The 18074-nt window shown below is 43.6% G+C and overlaps 1 protein-coding gene across 5 annotated transcripts in view; it reads right to left on the reverse strand.

The window, feature by feature from the left end:
* slc5a10 (solute carrier family 5 member 10) overlaps positions 1–18074 on the reverse strand; it is a 525088-nt gene that overhangs the window by 147648 nt on the left and 359366 nt on the right. The window lies entirely within an intron of this gene.

The raw sequence follows: 18074 nt of genomic DNA on the forward strand, positions 1-18074 counted from the left end.
AGTTCTAGTCTATCAGGAGGCTATTCCAGTTCAGGCCAACCTCACGGTATTGTCTATTCCAGTTCAAGCCAACCTCATGGTATTGTCTATTCCAATTCAAGCCAACCCCAACGGTATTGTCTATTCCAGTTCAAGCCAAACCCACGATATTGGCTATTCCATTTCAAGCCGACCCCACGGTATTGTCTATTCCAGTTCAAGCCAACCCCATGGTATTGTCTACTCCAGTTCAAGCCAACCCCATGGTATTGTCTATTCCAGTTCAAGCCAACCCCATGGTATTGTCTATTCCAGTTCAAGCCAACCCCACGGTATTGGCTATTCTAGTTCAAGCCAACCCCAGGGTATTGTCTATTCCAGTTCAAGCCAACCCCACGGTATTGTCTATTCCAGTTCAAGCCAACCCCACGGTATTGTCTATTCCACTTCAAGCCAACCCACAGTATTGTCTATTCCAGTTCAAGCCAACCCCAGGGTATTGTCTATTCCAGTTCAGGCCAACCTCATGGTATTGTCTATTCCAGTTCAAGCCAACCCCATGGTATTGTCTATTCGTGTTCAAGCCAACCCCGTGGTATTGTCTATTCCAGTTCAAGCCAACCCCATGGTATTGTCTATTCCAGTTCAAGCCGACCCCATGGTATTGTCTATTCCAGTTCAAGCAAACCACACGGTATTGTATATTCCAGTTCAAGTCAACCCCACGGTATTGTCTATTCCAATTTAAGCCAACCCCATTGTATTGTCTATTCCAGTTCAAGCCAACCCCATGGTATTGTCTATTCCAGTTCAAGCCAACCCCACGGTATTGTCTATTCCAGTTCAAGCCAACCTCACGGTATTGTCTATTCCAGTTGAAGCCGACCTCACGGTATTGTCTATTCCAGTTCAAGCCAACCCCACGGTATTGTCTAATCCAGTTCAAGCCAACCCCATGGTATTGTCTATTCCAGTTCAAGCCAACCCCACGGTATTGTCTATTCCAGTTCAAGCCAACCTCATGGTATTCACCACCTCTGTCCCTAAATGTCTAGTCCTAAATGTTTCTGTGTCCATCACCACCTCTGATTCACTTGATTCACTTCTAACTGCAGTATAAAACCATAGGATCTGATTCACTTCTAACTGCAGTGTAAAACCATAGGAGCTGATTCACTTCTAACTGCAGTATAAAACCATAGGAGCTGATTCACTTCTAACTGCAGTATAAAACCATAGGAGCTGATTCACTTGATTCCCTTCTAACTGCAGTATAAAACCATAGGAGCTGATTCACTTGATTCCCTTCTAACTGCAGTATAAAACCATAGGAGCTGATTCACTTGATTCACTTCTAACTGCAGTGTCAAACCATAGGAGCTGATTCACTTCTAACTGTAGTATAAAACCATAGGATCTGATTCACTTGATTCACTTCTAACTGCAGTATACAACCATAGGAGCTGATTCACTTCTAACTGCAGTATAAAACCATAGGAACTGATTCATTTGATTCACTTCTAACTGCAGAATAAAACCATAGGAGCTGATTAACTTGATTCACTTCTAACTACAGTATAAAACCATAGGAGCTGATTCACTTGATTCACTTCTAACTGAAGAATAAAACCATAGGAGCTGATTCACTTGATTCACTTCTAAATGCAGTATAAAACCATAGGAGCTGATTCACTTGATTCCCTTCTAACTGCAGTATAAAACCATAGGAGCTGATTCACTTGATTCACTTCTAACTGCAGTATAAAGCCATAGGAGCTGATTCACTTGATTCCCTTCTAACTGCAGTATAAAACCATAGGAGCTGATTCACTTGATTCCTTCTAACTGCAGTATAAAACCACAGGAGCTGATTCACTTGATTCCTTCTAACTGCAGTATAAAACCATAGGAGCTGATTCACTTCTAACTGCAGTATAAAACCATAGGAGCTGATTCACTTCTAACTGCAGTATAAAACCATAGGATCTGATTCACTCGATTCACTTCTAACTGCAGTATAAAACCATAGGAGCTGATTCACTCGATTCACTTCTAACTGCAGTATAAAACCATAGGAGCTGATTCACTTGATTCACTTCTAACTGCAGTATAAAACCATAGGAGCTGATTCACTTGATTCACCTCTAACTGCAGTATAAAACCATAGGAGTTGATTCACTTGATTCCCTTCTAACTGCAGTATAAAACCATAGGAGCTGATTCACTTGATTCACTTCTAACTGCAGCATACAACCATAGGAGCTGATTCACTTGTTTCACTTCTAACTGCAGTATAAAACCATAGGAGCTGATTCACTTCTAACTGCAGTATGAAACAATAGGAGCTGATTGATGACATTCTACACCACCCAGAGATATGAAGGATACATTCTACACCACCCAGAGATATGACGGATACATTCTACACCACCCAGAGACATGACGGATACATTCTGCACCACCCAGAGACATGACGGATATATTCTACACCACCCAGAGACATTCTACACCTCCCAGAGATATGAAGGACACATTCTACACCACCCAGAGACATGACAAAAACATTCAACACCACCCAGAGACATGACGGATACATTCTACACCACCCAGAGACATGACGGATAGATTCTACACCACCCAGAGACATTCTACACCACCCAGAGATATGACGGATACATTCTACACCACCCAGAGATATGAAGGATACATTCTACACCACCCAGAGACATTCTACACCAATAAGAGATATGAAGGATACATTCTACACCACCCAGAGACATTTTACACCACCCAGAGACATGAAGGAGACATTCTCCACCACCCAGAGACATGACGGAAACATTCTACACCACCCAGAGACATGAAGGATACATTCTACACAAACCAGAGATATCAAGGATATATTCTCCACCACCCAGATATATGAAGGATACATTCTACACCACCCAAAGACATGACGGATACATTCTACACCACCGAGTGATATGAAGGATACATTCTACACCACCCAGAGACATTCTACACCACCCAGAGATATGAAGGATACATTTTACACCAGCCAGAGACATGACGGATACTTTCTACACCACCCAGAGACATTCAACACCACCCAGAGATATGAAGGATACATTCTACACCACCCAGAGACATGACGGATACATTCTACACCACCAAGAGATATGAAGAATACATTCTACACCACCCAGAGACATGACTGATACATTCAACACCACCCAGAGACATTCAACACCACCCAGAGATATGAAGGATACATTCTACTCCACCCAGAGACATTCTACACCACCCAGAGACATTCTACACCACCCAGAGATATTAAGGAGACATTCTACACCATCCACAGACATGACGGATACATTCTACACCACGCAGCGATATGACGGATACATTCTACACCACCCAGAGATATGAAGGACACATTCTACACGATCCAGAGATATGAAGGATACATTCCACACCATCCAGAGACATGACGAATGCATTCTACACCACCCAGAGACATTTTACACCACCCAGAGACATGACGGATACATTCAACACCACCCAGAGACATGACGGATACATTCTACACCACCCAGAGACATGAAGGATACATTCTACACCACCCAGAGATATGAAGTATACATTCTATACCTCCCAGAGATATGAAGGATACATTATACACCCCCTATAGATATGAAGCATACATTCTACACCACCCAGAGACATGATGGATACATTCTACACCTTCCGGAGACACCTGAAACCCCACCTCTTTAAGTAATACCTAGGATAGGATAAAGTAATCCTTCTAACCCCCCCCCCCCCCCTTAAAAGATTTAGATGCACTATTGTAAAGTGGTTGTTCCACTGGATATCATAAGGTGAATGCACCAATTTGTAAGTCGCTCTGGATAAGAGAAGTCTGCTAAATGACTTAAATGTAAATGTAAATGTAAAACCATAGGAGCTGATTCACTTGATTCACTTCTAACTGCAGTATAAAACCATAGGAGCTGATTCACTTGATTCACTTCTAACAACAGTTTAAAACCATAGGAGCTGATTCACTTGATTCACTTCTAACTGCAGTATAAAACCATAGGAGCTGATTCACTTGATTCACCTCTAACTGCAGTATAAAACCATAGGAGTTGATTCACTTGATTCCCTTCTAACTGCAGTATAAAACTATAGGAGCTGATTCACTTGATTCACTTATATCTGAAGTATAAAACCATAGGAGCTGAATCACTTGATTCACTTCTAACTGCATTATAAAACCATAGGAGCTGATTCACTTCTAACTGTTGTATAAAACCATAGGATATGATACACTTGATTCACTTCTAACTGCAGTATACAACCATAGGAGCTGATTCACTTCTAACTGCAGTATAAAACAATAGGAACTGTTTCATTTGATTCACTTCTAACTGCATAATAAAACCATAGCAGCTGATTCACTTGATTCACTTCTAACTGCAGTATAAAACCAGAGGAGCTGATTCACTTGATTCACTTCTAACTGCAGAATAAAACGATAGGAGCTGATTCACCTGATTCACTTCTAACTGCTGTATAAAACCATAGATGATTCACTAGATTCAATTCTAACTGCAGTATAAAACCAGAGGAGCTGATTCACTTCTAACTGCATTGTAAAACCATAGGAACTGATTCACTTGATTCCTTCTAACTACAGTATAAAACCATAGGAGCTGATTCACTTCTAACTCTAGAATAAAACCATAGGAGCTCATTCACTTGATTCACTTCTAACTGCAGTATAAAACCATAGGAGCTGATTCACTTCATTCACTTCTAACTGCAGTATAGAACCATAGTAGCTGATTCACTTGATTCACTTCTAACTGCAGTATAAAACCATCGGAGCAGATTCACCTGATTCACTTCTAACTGCAGTATAAAACCATAGGAGCTGATTCACTTGATTCACTTCTAAGTGCAGCATAAAACCATAGGAGCTGATTCACTTGATTCCCTTCTAACTGCAGTATAAAACCATAGGAGCTGATTCACTTCTAACTGCAGTATAAAACCATAGGAGCTGATTCACTTCTAACTGCAGTATAAAACCATTTTAGCTGATTCACTTGATTCACTTCTAACTGCAGTATAAAACCATAGTAGCTAATTCACTTGATTCACTTCAAACTGCAGTATAAAACCATCAGAGCAGATTCACCTGATTCACTTCAAACTGCAGTATAAAACCATAGGAGCTGATTCACTTGATTCACTTCTAACTGTAACATACAACCATAGGAGCTGATTCACTTGTTTCACTTCTAACTGCAGTATAAAACCATAGGAGCTGATTCACTTCTAACTGCAGTATGAAACAATAGGAGCTGATTGATGACATTCTACACCACCCAGAGATATGAAGGATACATTCTACACCACCCAGAGATATGACGGATACATTCTACACCACCCAGAGACATGACGGATACATTCTGCACCACCCAGAGACATGACGGATACATTCTACACCACCCAGAGACATTCTACACCTCCCAGAAATATGAAGGACACATTCTACACCACCCAGAGACATGACAAAAACATTCAACACCACCCAGAGACATGAAGGATACATTCTACACCACCCAGAGACATTCAACACCACCCTGAGATATGAAGGATACATTCTACACCACCCAGAGACATGACGGATACATTCTACACCACCCAGAGACATGACGGACACATTCTATACCACCCAGAGACATGAAGCATACATTCAACACCACCCAGAGACATGAAGGATACATTCTACACCACCCAGAGACATTCTACACCTCCCAGATATATGAAGGATACATTCTACACCACCCAGAGACATTCTACACCACCCAGAGACATGACGGATACATTCTACACGACCCAGAGATATGAAGGATACTTTTTACACCACCCAGAGATATGAAGGATACATTCTACACCACCTAGAGATATGAAGGATACATTCTACACCACCCAGAGACATGAAGGATACATTCTACACCACCCAGAGACATTCTACACCACCCAGAGATATGACGGATACATTCTACACCACCCAGAGACATGAAGGATACATTTTACACCACCCAGAGATATGAAGGATACATTCTACACCAACCAGAGACATGACTGATACATTCAACACCACCCAGAGACATTCAACACCACCCAGAGATATGAAGGATTCATTCTACTCCACCCAGAGACATTCTACACCACCCAGAGACATTCTACACCACCCAGAGATATTAAGGAGACATTCTACAACACCCAGAGACATGACGGATACATTCTACACCACCCAGAGATATGAAGGACACATTCTACACGACCCAGAGATATGAAGGATACATTCCACACCACCCAGAGATATGAAGGATACATTCTATACCACCCAGAGATATGAAGGATACATTCTACACCCCCCAGAGATATGAAGCATACATTCTACACCACCCAGAGACATGATGGATACATTCTACACCACCCAGAGACATGAAGGATACATTCTACAACACCCAGAGATATGAAGGATACAATCTACACCACCCAGAGATATGAAGGATACATTCTACAACACCCAGAGATATGAAGGATACATTCTACACCACCCAGAGACATGACGGATACATTCTACACCACCCAGAGACATGACGGATAGATTCTACACCACCCAGAGACATTCTACACCACCCAGAGATATGACGGATACATTCTACACCACCCAGAGATATGAAGGATACATTCTACACCACCCATAGACATTCTACACCAATAAGAGATATGAAGGATACATTCTACACCACCCAGAGACATTTTACACCACCCAGAGACATTCTACACCACCCAGAGACATGAAGGAGACATTCTCCACCACCCAGAGATATGAAGGATACATTATACACCCCCTATAGATATGAAGCATACATTCTACACCACCCAGAGACATGACGGATACATTCTACACCACCCAGAGACATGAAGGATACATTCTACACCACCCAGAGATATGAAGGATACAATCTACACCACCCAGAGATATGAAGGATACATTCTACTACACCCAGAGATATGAAGGACACATTCTACACCACCCAGAGACATGAAGGATACATTATACACCACCCAGAGACATTCTACACCACCCAGAGATATGACGGATACATTCTACACCACCCAAAGACATGAAGGAGACATTCTCCACCACCCAGAGACATGACGGATACATTCTACACCACCCAGAGACATGAAGGATACAGTCTACACCACCCAGAGATATGAAGGATACATTCTACACCACCCAGAGACATGACGGATACATTCTACACCACCCAGAGACATGACGGATAGATTATACACCACCCAGAGACATTCTATACCAATAAGAGATATGAAGGATACATTCTACACCACCCAGAGACATTCTACACCACCCAGAGACATTCTACACCACCCAGAGACATGAAGGAGACATTCTTCACCACCCAGAGACATGACGGAAACATTCTACACCACTCAGAGACATTCTACACCACCCAGAGACATTCTACACCACCCAGAGACATGAAGGAGACATTCTCCACCACCCAGAAACATGACGGAAACATTCTACACCAACCAGAGATATCAAGGATATATTCTCCACCACCCAGATATATGAAGGATACATTCTACACCACCCAAAGACATGACGGATACATTCTACACCACCCAGAGATATGAAGGATACATTCTACACCACCCAGAGACATGACGGATACATTCTTCACCACCCAGAGACATGAAGGATACATTCTACACCACCCAGAGATATGAAGGATACTTTCTACACCACCCAGAAACAATCTACACCACCCAGAGACATGACGGATACATTCTACACCACCCAGAGATATTCTACACCACCCAGAGACATTCTATACCACCGAGAGACATGAAGGATACATTTTACACCACCCATAGATATGAAGGATACATTCTACACCACCCAGAGACATGAAGGAGACATTCTCCACCAACCAGAGACATGACGGAAACATTCTACACCACCCAGAGACATGAAGGATACATTCTACACCAACCAGAGATATCAAGGATATATTCTCTACCACCCAGATATATGAAGGATACATTCTACACCACCCAAAGACATGACGGATACATTCTACACCACCCAGAGATATGAAGGATACATTCTACACCACCCAGAGACATGACGGATACATTCTACACCACCCAGAGACATTCTCCAACACCCAGAGACATGTCGAATATATTCTACAACGCCCAGAGACATTCTACACCACCCAAAGATATGAAGGATACATTCTACACCACCCAGAGACATGACGGATACATTCTACACCACCCAGAGGTATGAAGGATACATTCTACACCACCCAGAGATATGAAGGATACATTCTACACCACCCAGAGACATGACGGATACATTCTACACCACCAAGAGATATGAAGAATACATTCTACACCACCCATAGACATTCTACACCAATAAGAGATATGAAGGATACATTCTACACCACCCAGAGACATTTTACACCACCCAGAGACATTCTACACCACCCAGAGACATGAAGGAGACATTCTCCACCACCCAGAGATATGAAGGATACATTATACACCCCCTATAGATATGAAGCATACATTCTACACCACCCAGAGACATGACGGATACATTCTACACCACCCAGAGACATGAAGGATACATTCTACACCACCCAGAGATATGAAGGATACAATCTACACCACCCAGAGATATGAAGGATACATTCTACTACACCCAGAGATATGAAGGACACATTCTACACCACCCAGAGACATGAAGGATACATTATACACCACCCAGAGACATTCTACACCACCCAGAGATATGACGGATACATTCTACACCACCCAAAGACATGAAGGAGACATTCTCCACCACCCAGAGACATGACGGATACATTCTACACCACCCAGAGACATGAAGGATACATTCTACACCACCCAGAGATATGAAGGATACATTCTACACCACCCAGAGACATGACGGATACATTCTACACCACCCAGAGACATGACGGATAGATTATACACCACCCAGAGACATTCTATACCAATAAGAGATATGAAGGATACATTCTACACCACCCAGAGACATTCTACACCACCCAGAGACATTCTACACCACCCAGAGACATGAAGGAGACATTCTTCACCACCCAGAGACATGACGGAAACATTCTACACCACTCAGAGACATTCTACACCACCCAGAGACATTCTACACCACCCAGAGACATGAAGGAGACATTCTCCACCACCCAGAGACATGACGGAAACATTCTACACCAACCAGAGATATCAAGGATATATTCTCCACCACCCAGATATATGAAGGATACATTCTACACCACCCAGAGATATGAAGGATACATTCTACACCACCCAGAGATATGAAGGAGACATTCTACACCACCCAGAGATATGAAGGATACATTCTACACCACCCAGAGATATGAAGGATACATTCTACACCACCCAGAAATATGAAAGATACATTCTACACCACCCAGAGACATGACGGATACATTCTAAACCACCCAGAGACATTAAGGATACATTCTACACCACCCAGAGATATGAAGGATACATTCTACACCACCCAGAGACATGACACATACATTCTACACCACCCAGAGACATTCTACACCACCCAGAGACATGAAGGATACATTCTCCACCACCCAGAGACATGAAGGATACATTCTACACCACCCAGAGACATTCTACACCACCCAGAGATATGAAGGATACATTCTACACCACCCAGAGACATGACAGATACATTCTACACCACCCAGAGACATTCTACACCACCCAGAGACATGAAGGATACATTCTACACCACCCAGAAATATGAAGGATACATTCGGCACCACCCAGAGACATGAAGGAGACATTCTACACCACCCAGAGATATGAAGGATACATTCTACACATCCCAGAGATATGACGGATACATTCTACACCACCCAGAGACATGAAGGATACATTCTACACCACCCAGAGACATGACGGATACATTCTACACCACCCAGTGATATGAAGGATACATTCTACACCACCCAGAGATATGAAGGATACATTCTACACCACGCAGAGACATGAAGGATACATTCTACACCACCCAGAGACATGACGGATACATTCAACACCACCCAGAGACATGAAGGATACATTCTACACCACCCAGAGATATGAAGGATAAATTATACACCACCCAGAGATATGAAGGAGACATTCTACACCACCCAGAGATATGAAGGAGACATTCTACACCACCCAGAGACATGACGGATACATTCTACACCACCCAGAGATATGACGGATACATTCTACACCACCCAGAGATATGACAGATACATTCTACACCACCCAGAGACATGAAGGATACATTCTACACCACCCAGAGACATGAAGGAGACATTCTACACCACCCAGAGATATGACAGATACATTCTACACCACCCTGAGACATGAAAGATATATTCTACACCACCCAGAGACATGAAGGAGACATTCTCCACCACACAGAGACATGACGGATACATTCTACACCACCCAGAGACATGAAGGATATATTCTACACCACCCAGAGACATGAAGGAGACATTCTACACCACCCAGCGATATGAAGGAGACATTCTACACCACCCAGAGACATGACGGACACATTCTACACCACCCAGAGATATGACGGATACATTCTACACCAGCCAGAGACATGACTTATACATTCTACACCAGCCAGAGATATGAAGGATACATTCTACACCACGCAGAGAAATGACGGATACATTCTACACCACCCAGAGACATGACGGATACATTCTGAACCACCCAGAGATATGAAGGATACATTCTACACCACCCAGAGACATTCTACACCACCCAGAGATATGAAGGATACATTCTACACCACCCAGAGACATGACGGATACATTCTACAACACCCAGAGACATTCTACACCACCCAGAGACATGAAGGTTACATTCTACACCACCCAGAAATATGAAGGATAAATTATAATCCACCCAGAGATATGAAGGAGACATTCTACACCACCCAGAGATATGAAGGAGACATTCTACACCACCCAGAGACATGACGGACACATTCTACACCACCCAGAGATATGACGGATACATTCTACACCACCCAGAGATATGACAGATACATTCTACACCACCCAGAGACATGAAGGATATATTCTACACCACCCAGAGACATGAAGGAGACATTCTACACCACCCAGCGATATGAAGGAGACATTCTCCACCACCCAGAGACATGACGGATACATTCTACACCACCCAGAGATATGACGGATACATTCTACACCACCCAGAGATATGACAGATACATTCTACACCACCCAGAGACATGAAGGATATATTCTACACCACCCAGAGACATGAAGGAGACATTCTACACCACCCAGCGATATGAAGGAGACATTCTCCACCACCCAGAGACATGACGGATACATTCTACACCACCCAGAGACATGACGGATACATTCTGAACCACCCAGAGATATGAAGGATACATTCTACACCACCCAGAGACATTCTACACCACCCAGAGATATGAAGGAGACATTCTACACCACCCAGCGATATGAAGGAGACATTCTACACCACCCAGAGACATGACGGATACATTCTACACCACCTAGAGATATGACGGATACATTCTACACCAGCCAGAGACATGACTTATACATTCTACACCACCCAGAGATATGAAGGTTACATTCTACACCACCCAGAGAAATGACGGATACATTCTACACCACCCAGAGACATGACAGAGACATTCTACACCACCCAGAGTTATGACGGATACATTCTACACCACCCAGAGATATGACAGATACATTCTACACCACCCAGAGACATGAAGGATACATTCTATACCACCCAGAGACATGAAGGAGACATTCTACACCACCCAGAGATATGACAGATATATTCTACACCACCCTGAGACATGAAGGATATATTCTACACCACCCAGCTATATGAAGGAGACATTCTACACAACCCAGAGATATGACGGATACATTCTAAACCACCCAGAGACATGAAGGATACATTCTACACCACCCAGAGATATGAAGGATATATTCTACACCACCCAGAGACATGACACATACATTCTACACCACCCAGAGACATTCTACACCACCCAGAGACATGAAGGATACATTCTCCACCACCCAGAGACATTAAGGATACATTCTACACCACCCAGAGACATTCTACACCACCCAGAGATATGAAGGATACATTCTACACCACCCAGAGACATGACAGATACATTCTACACCACCCAGAGACATTCTACACCACCCAGAGACATGAAGGATACATTCTACACCACCCAGAAATATGAAGGATACATTCGGCACCACCCAGAGACATGAAGGAGACATTCTACACCACCCAGAGATATGAAGGATACATTCTACACATCCCAGAGATATGACGGATACATTCTACACCACCCAGAGACATGAAGGATACATTCTACACCACCCAGAGACATGACGGATCCATTCTACACCACCCAGTGATATGAAGGATACATTCTACACCACCCAGAGATATGAAGGATACATTCTACACCACCCAGAGACATGACGGATACATTCTACACCACCCAGAGATATGAAGGATACATTCTACACCACCCAGAGATATGTAGGATACATTCTACACCACGCAGAGACATGAAGGATACATTCTACACCACCCAGAGACATGACGGATACATTCAACACCACCCAGAGACATGAAGGATACATTCTACACCACCCAGAGATATGAAGGATAAATTATACACCACCCAGAGATATGAAGGAGACATTCTACACCACCCAGAGATATGAAGGAGACATTCTACACCACCCAGAGACATGACGGATACATTCTACACCACCCAGAGATATGACGGATACATTCTACACCACCCAGAGATATGACAGATACATTCTACACCACCCAGAGACATGAAGGATACATTCTACACCACCCAGAGACATGAAGGAGACATTCTACACCACCCAGAGATATGACAGATACATTCTACACCACCCTGAGACATGAAAGATATATTCTACACCACCCAGAGACATGAAGGAGACATTCTCCACCACCCAGAGACATGACGGATACATTCTACACCACCCAGAGACATGAAGGATATATTCTACACCACCCAGAGACATGAAGGAGACATTCTACACCACCCAGCGATATGAAGGAGACATTCTACACCACCCAGAGACATGACGGACACATTCTACACCACCCAGAGATATGACGGATGCATTCTACACCAGCCAGAGACATGACTTATACATTCTACACCACCCAGAGATATGAAGGATACATTCTACACCACGCAGAGAAATGACGGATACATTCTACACCACCCAGAGACATGACGGATACATTCTGAACCACCCAGAGATATGAAGGATACATTCTACACCACCCAGAGACATTCTACACCACCCAGAGATATGAAGGATACATTCTACACCACCCAGAGACATGACGGATACATTCTACAACACCCAGAGACATTCTACACCACCCAGAGACATGAAGGTTACATTCTACACCACCCAGAAATATGAAGGATAAATTATACACCACCCAGAGATATGAAGGAGGCATTCTACACCACCCAGAGATATGAAGGAGACATTCTACACCACCCAGAGACATGACGACACATTCTACACCACCCAGAGATATGACGGATACATTCTACACCACCCAGAGATATGACAGATACATTCTACACCACCCAGAGACATGAAGGATATATTCTACACCACCCAGAGACATGAAGGAGACATTCTACACCACCCAGCGATATGAAGGAGACATTCTCCACCACCCAGAGACATGATGGATACAATCTACACCACCCAGAGATATGACGGATACATTCTACACCACCCAGAAATATGACAGATACATTCTACACCACCCAGAGACATGAAGGATATATTCTACACCACCCAGAGACATGAAGGAGACATTCTACACCACCCAGCGATATGAAGGAGACATTCTCCACCACCCAGAGACATGACGGATACATTCTACACCACCCAGAGACATGACGGATACATTCTGAACCACCCAGAGATATGAAGGATACATTCTACACCACCCAGAGACATTCTACACCACCCAGAGATATGAAGGAGACATTCTACACCACCCAGCGATATGAAGGAGACATTCTACACCACCCAGAGACATGACGGATACATTCTACACCACCCAGAGATATGACGGATACATTCTACACCAGCCAGAGACATGACTTATACATTCTACACTACCCAGAGATATGAAGGATACATTCTACACCACCCAGAGAAATGACGGATACATTCTACACCACCCAGAGACATGACAGATACATTCTACATCACCCAGAGTTATGACGGATACATTCTACACCACCCAGAGATATGACAGATACATTCTACACCACCCAGAGACATGAAGGATACATTCTATACCACCCAGAGACATGAAGGAGACATTCTACACCACCCAGAGATATGACAGATATATTCTACACCACCCTGAGACATGAAGGATATATTCTACACCACCCAGCTATATGAAGGAGACATTCTACACAACCCAGAGATATGAAGGATATATTCTACACCACCCAGAGATATGAAGGATACATTCTACACCACCCAGAGATATGAAGGAGACATTCTACACCACCCAGAGATATGAAGGATACATTCTACACCACCCAGAGATATGAAGGATACATTCTACACCACCCAGAAATATGAAAGATACATTCTACACCACCCAGAGACATGACGGATACATTCTAAACCACCCAGAGACATGAAGGATACATTCTACACCACCCAGAGATATGAAGGATACATTCTACACCACCCAGAGACATGACACATACATTCTACACCACCCAGAGACATTCTACACCACCCAGAGACATGAAGGATACATTCTACACCACCCAGAGACATGAAGGATACATTCTACACCACCCAGAGACATTCTACACCACCCAGAGATATGAAGGATACATTCTACACCACCCAGAGACATGACAGATACATTCTACACCACCCAGAGACATTCTACACCACCCAGAGACATGAAGGATACATTCTACACCACCCAGAAATATGAAGGATACATTTGGCACCACCCAGAGACATGAAGGAGACATTCTACACCACCCAGAGATATGAAGGATACATTCTACACATCCCAGAGATATGACGGATACATTCTACACCACCCAGAGACATGAAGGATACATTCTACACCACCCAGAGACATGACGGATACATTCTACACCACCCAGTGATATGAAGGATACATTCTACACCACCCAGAGATATGAAGGATACATTCTACACCACCCAGAGTCATGACGGATACATTCTACACCACCCAGAGATATGAAGGATACATTCTACACCACCTAGAGACATGACGGATACATTCAACACCACCCAGAGACATGAAGGATACATTCTACACCACCCAGAGACATGAAGGATAAATTATACACCACCCAGAGATATGAAGGAGACATTCTACACCACCCAGAGATATGAAGGAGACATTCTACACCACCCAGAGACATGACGGATACATTCTACACCACCCAGAGATATGACGGATACATTCTACACCACCCAGAGATATGACAGATACATTCTACACCACCCAGAGATATGACAGATACATTCTACACCACCCTGAGACATGAAGGATATATTCTACACCACCCAGAGACATGAAGGAGACATTCTACACCACCCAGCGATATGAAGGAGACATTCTCCACCACCCAGAGACATGACGGATACATTCTACACCACCCAGAGACATGAAGGATATATTCTACACCACCCAGAGACATGAAGGAGACATTCTACACCACCCAGCGATATGAAGGAGACATTCTACACCACCCAGAGACATGACGGACACATTCTACACCACCCAGAGATATGACGGATACATTCTACACCACCCAGAGACATGACGGATACATTCTACACCAACCAGAGATATGAAGGATACATTCTACACCACCCAGAGACATGACGGATACATTCTACACCACCCAGAGATATGAAGGATATATTCTACACCACCCAGAGACATTCTACAACACCCAGAGATATGAAGGAGACATTCTACACCACCAAGAGATATGAAGGAGACATTCTACACCACCCAGAGACATGACGGATACATTCTACACCACCCAGAGATATGACGGATACATTCTACACCACCCAGAGACATGACTTATACATTCTACACCACCCAGAGATATGAAGGATACATTCTACACCACCCAGAGACATGACGGATACATTCTACACCACCCAGAGACATGACGGATACATTCTGAACCACCCAGAGATATGAAGGATACATTCTACACCACCCAGAGACATTCTACACCACCCAGAGATATGAAGGAGACATTCTACACCACCCAGTGATATGAAGGAGACATTATACACCACCCAGAGACATGACGGATACATTCTACACCACCCAGAGATATGACGGATACATTCTACGCCAGCCAGAGACATGACTTATACATTCTACACCACCCAGAGATATGAAGGATACATTCTACACCACCCAGAGACATGACGGATACATTCTACACCACACATAGACATGACGGATACATTCTGAACCACCCAGAGATATGAAGGATACATTCTACACCACCCAGAGACATGCTACACCACCCAGAGATATGAAGGATACATTCTACACCACCCAGTGACATGATGGCTACATTCTACACCAACCAGATACATTCTACACCACCCAGAGACATGACGGATACATTCTACACCACCCAGAGACATTCTACACCACCCAGAGATATGAACGATACATTCTATACCACCCAGAGACATGAAGGAGACATTCTACACCACCCAGAGACATTCTACACCACCCAGAGATATGAACGATACATTCTACACCACCCAGAGACATTCTACACCACCCAGAGATATGAAGGATACATTCTACACCACCCAGAGACATGACGGATACATTCTACACCACCCAGAGATATGACGGATACATTCTACACCACCCAGAGATATGACAGATACATTCTACACCACCCAGAGACATGAAGGATATATTCTACACCACCCAGAGACATGAAGGAGACATTCTACACCACCCAGCGATATGAAGGAGACATTCTCTACCACCCAGAGACATGACAGATACATTCTACACCACCCAGAGATATGACGGATACATTCTACACCACCCAGAGATATGACAGATACATTCTACACCACCCAGAGACATGAAGGATATATTCTACACCACCCAGAGACATGAAGGAGACATACTACACCACCCAGCAATATGAAGGAGACATTCTCCACCACCCAGAGACATGACGGATACATTCTACACCACCCAGAGATATGACGGATACATTCTACACCACCCAGAGATATGAAGGATATATTCTACACCACCCAGAGACATTCTACACCACCCAGAGACATGAAGGTTACATTCTACACCACCCAGAAATATGAAGGATACATTCTGCACCACCCAGAGACATGAATGAGACATTCTACACCACCCAGAGATATGACGGATACATTCTACACCACCCAGAGACATGAAGGATACATTCTACACCACCCAGAGAGATGACGGATACATTCTACACCACCCAGAGATATGAAGGATACATTCTACACCACCCAGAGATATGAAGGAGACATTCTACACCACCCAGAGACATGACGGATACATTCTACACCACCCAGAGATATGACGGATACATTCTACACCACCCAGAGATATGACAGATACATTCTACACCACCCAGAGACATGAAGGATACATTCTATACCACCCAGAGACATGAAGGAGACATTCGACACCACCCAGAG

Source organism: Salmo salar, chromosome ssa12 (assembly GCF_905237065.1).
Source record: "Salmo salar chromosome ssa12, Ssal_v3.1, whole genome shotgun sequence".
Classification (NCBI taxonomy): Eukaryota; Metazoa; Chordata; class Actinopteri; order Salmoniformes; family Salmonidae; genus Salmo; species Salmo salar.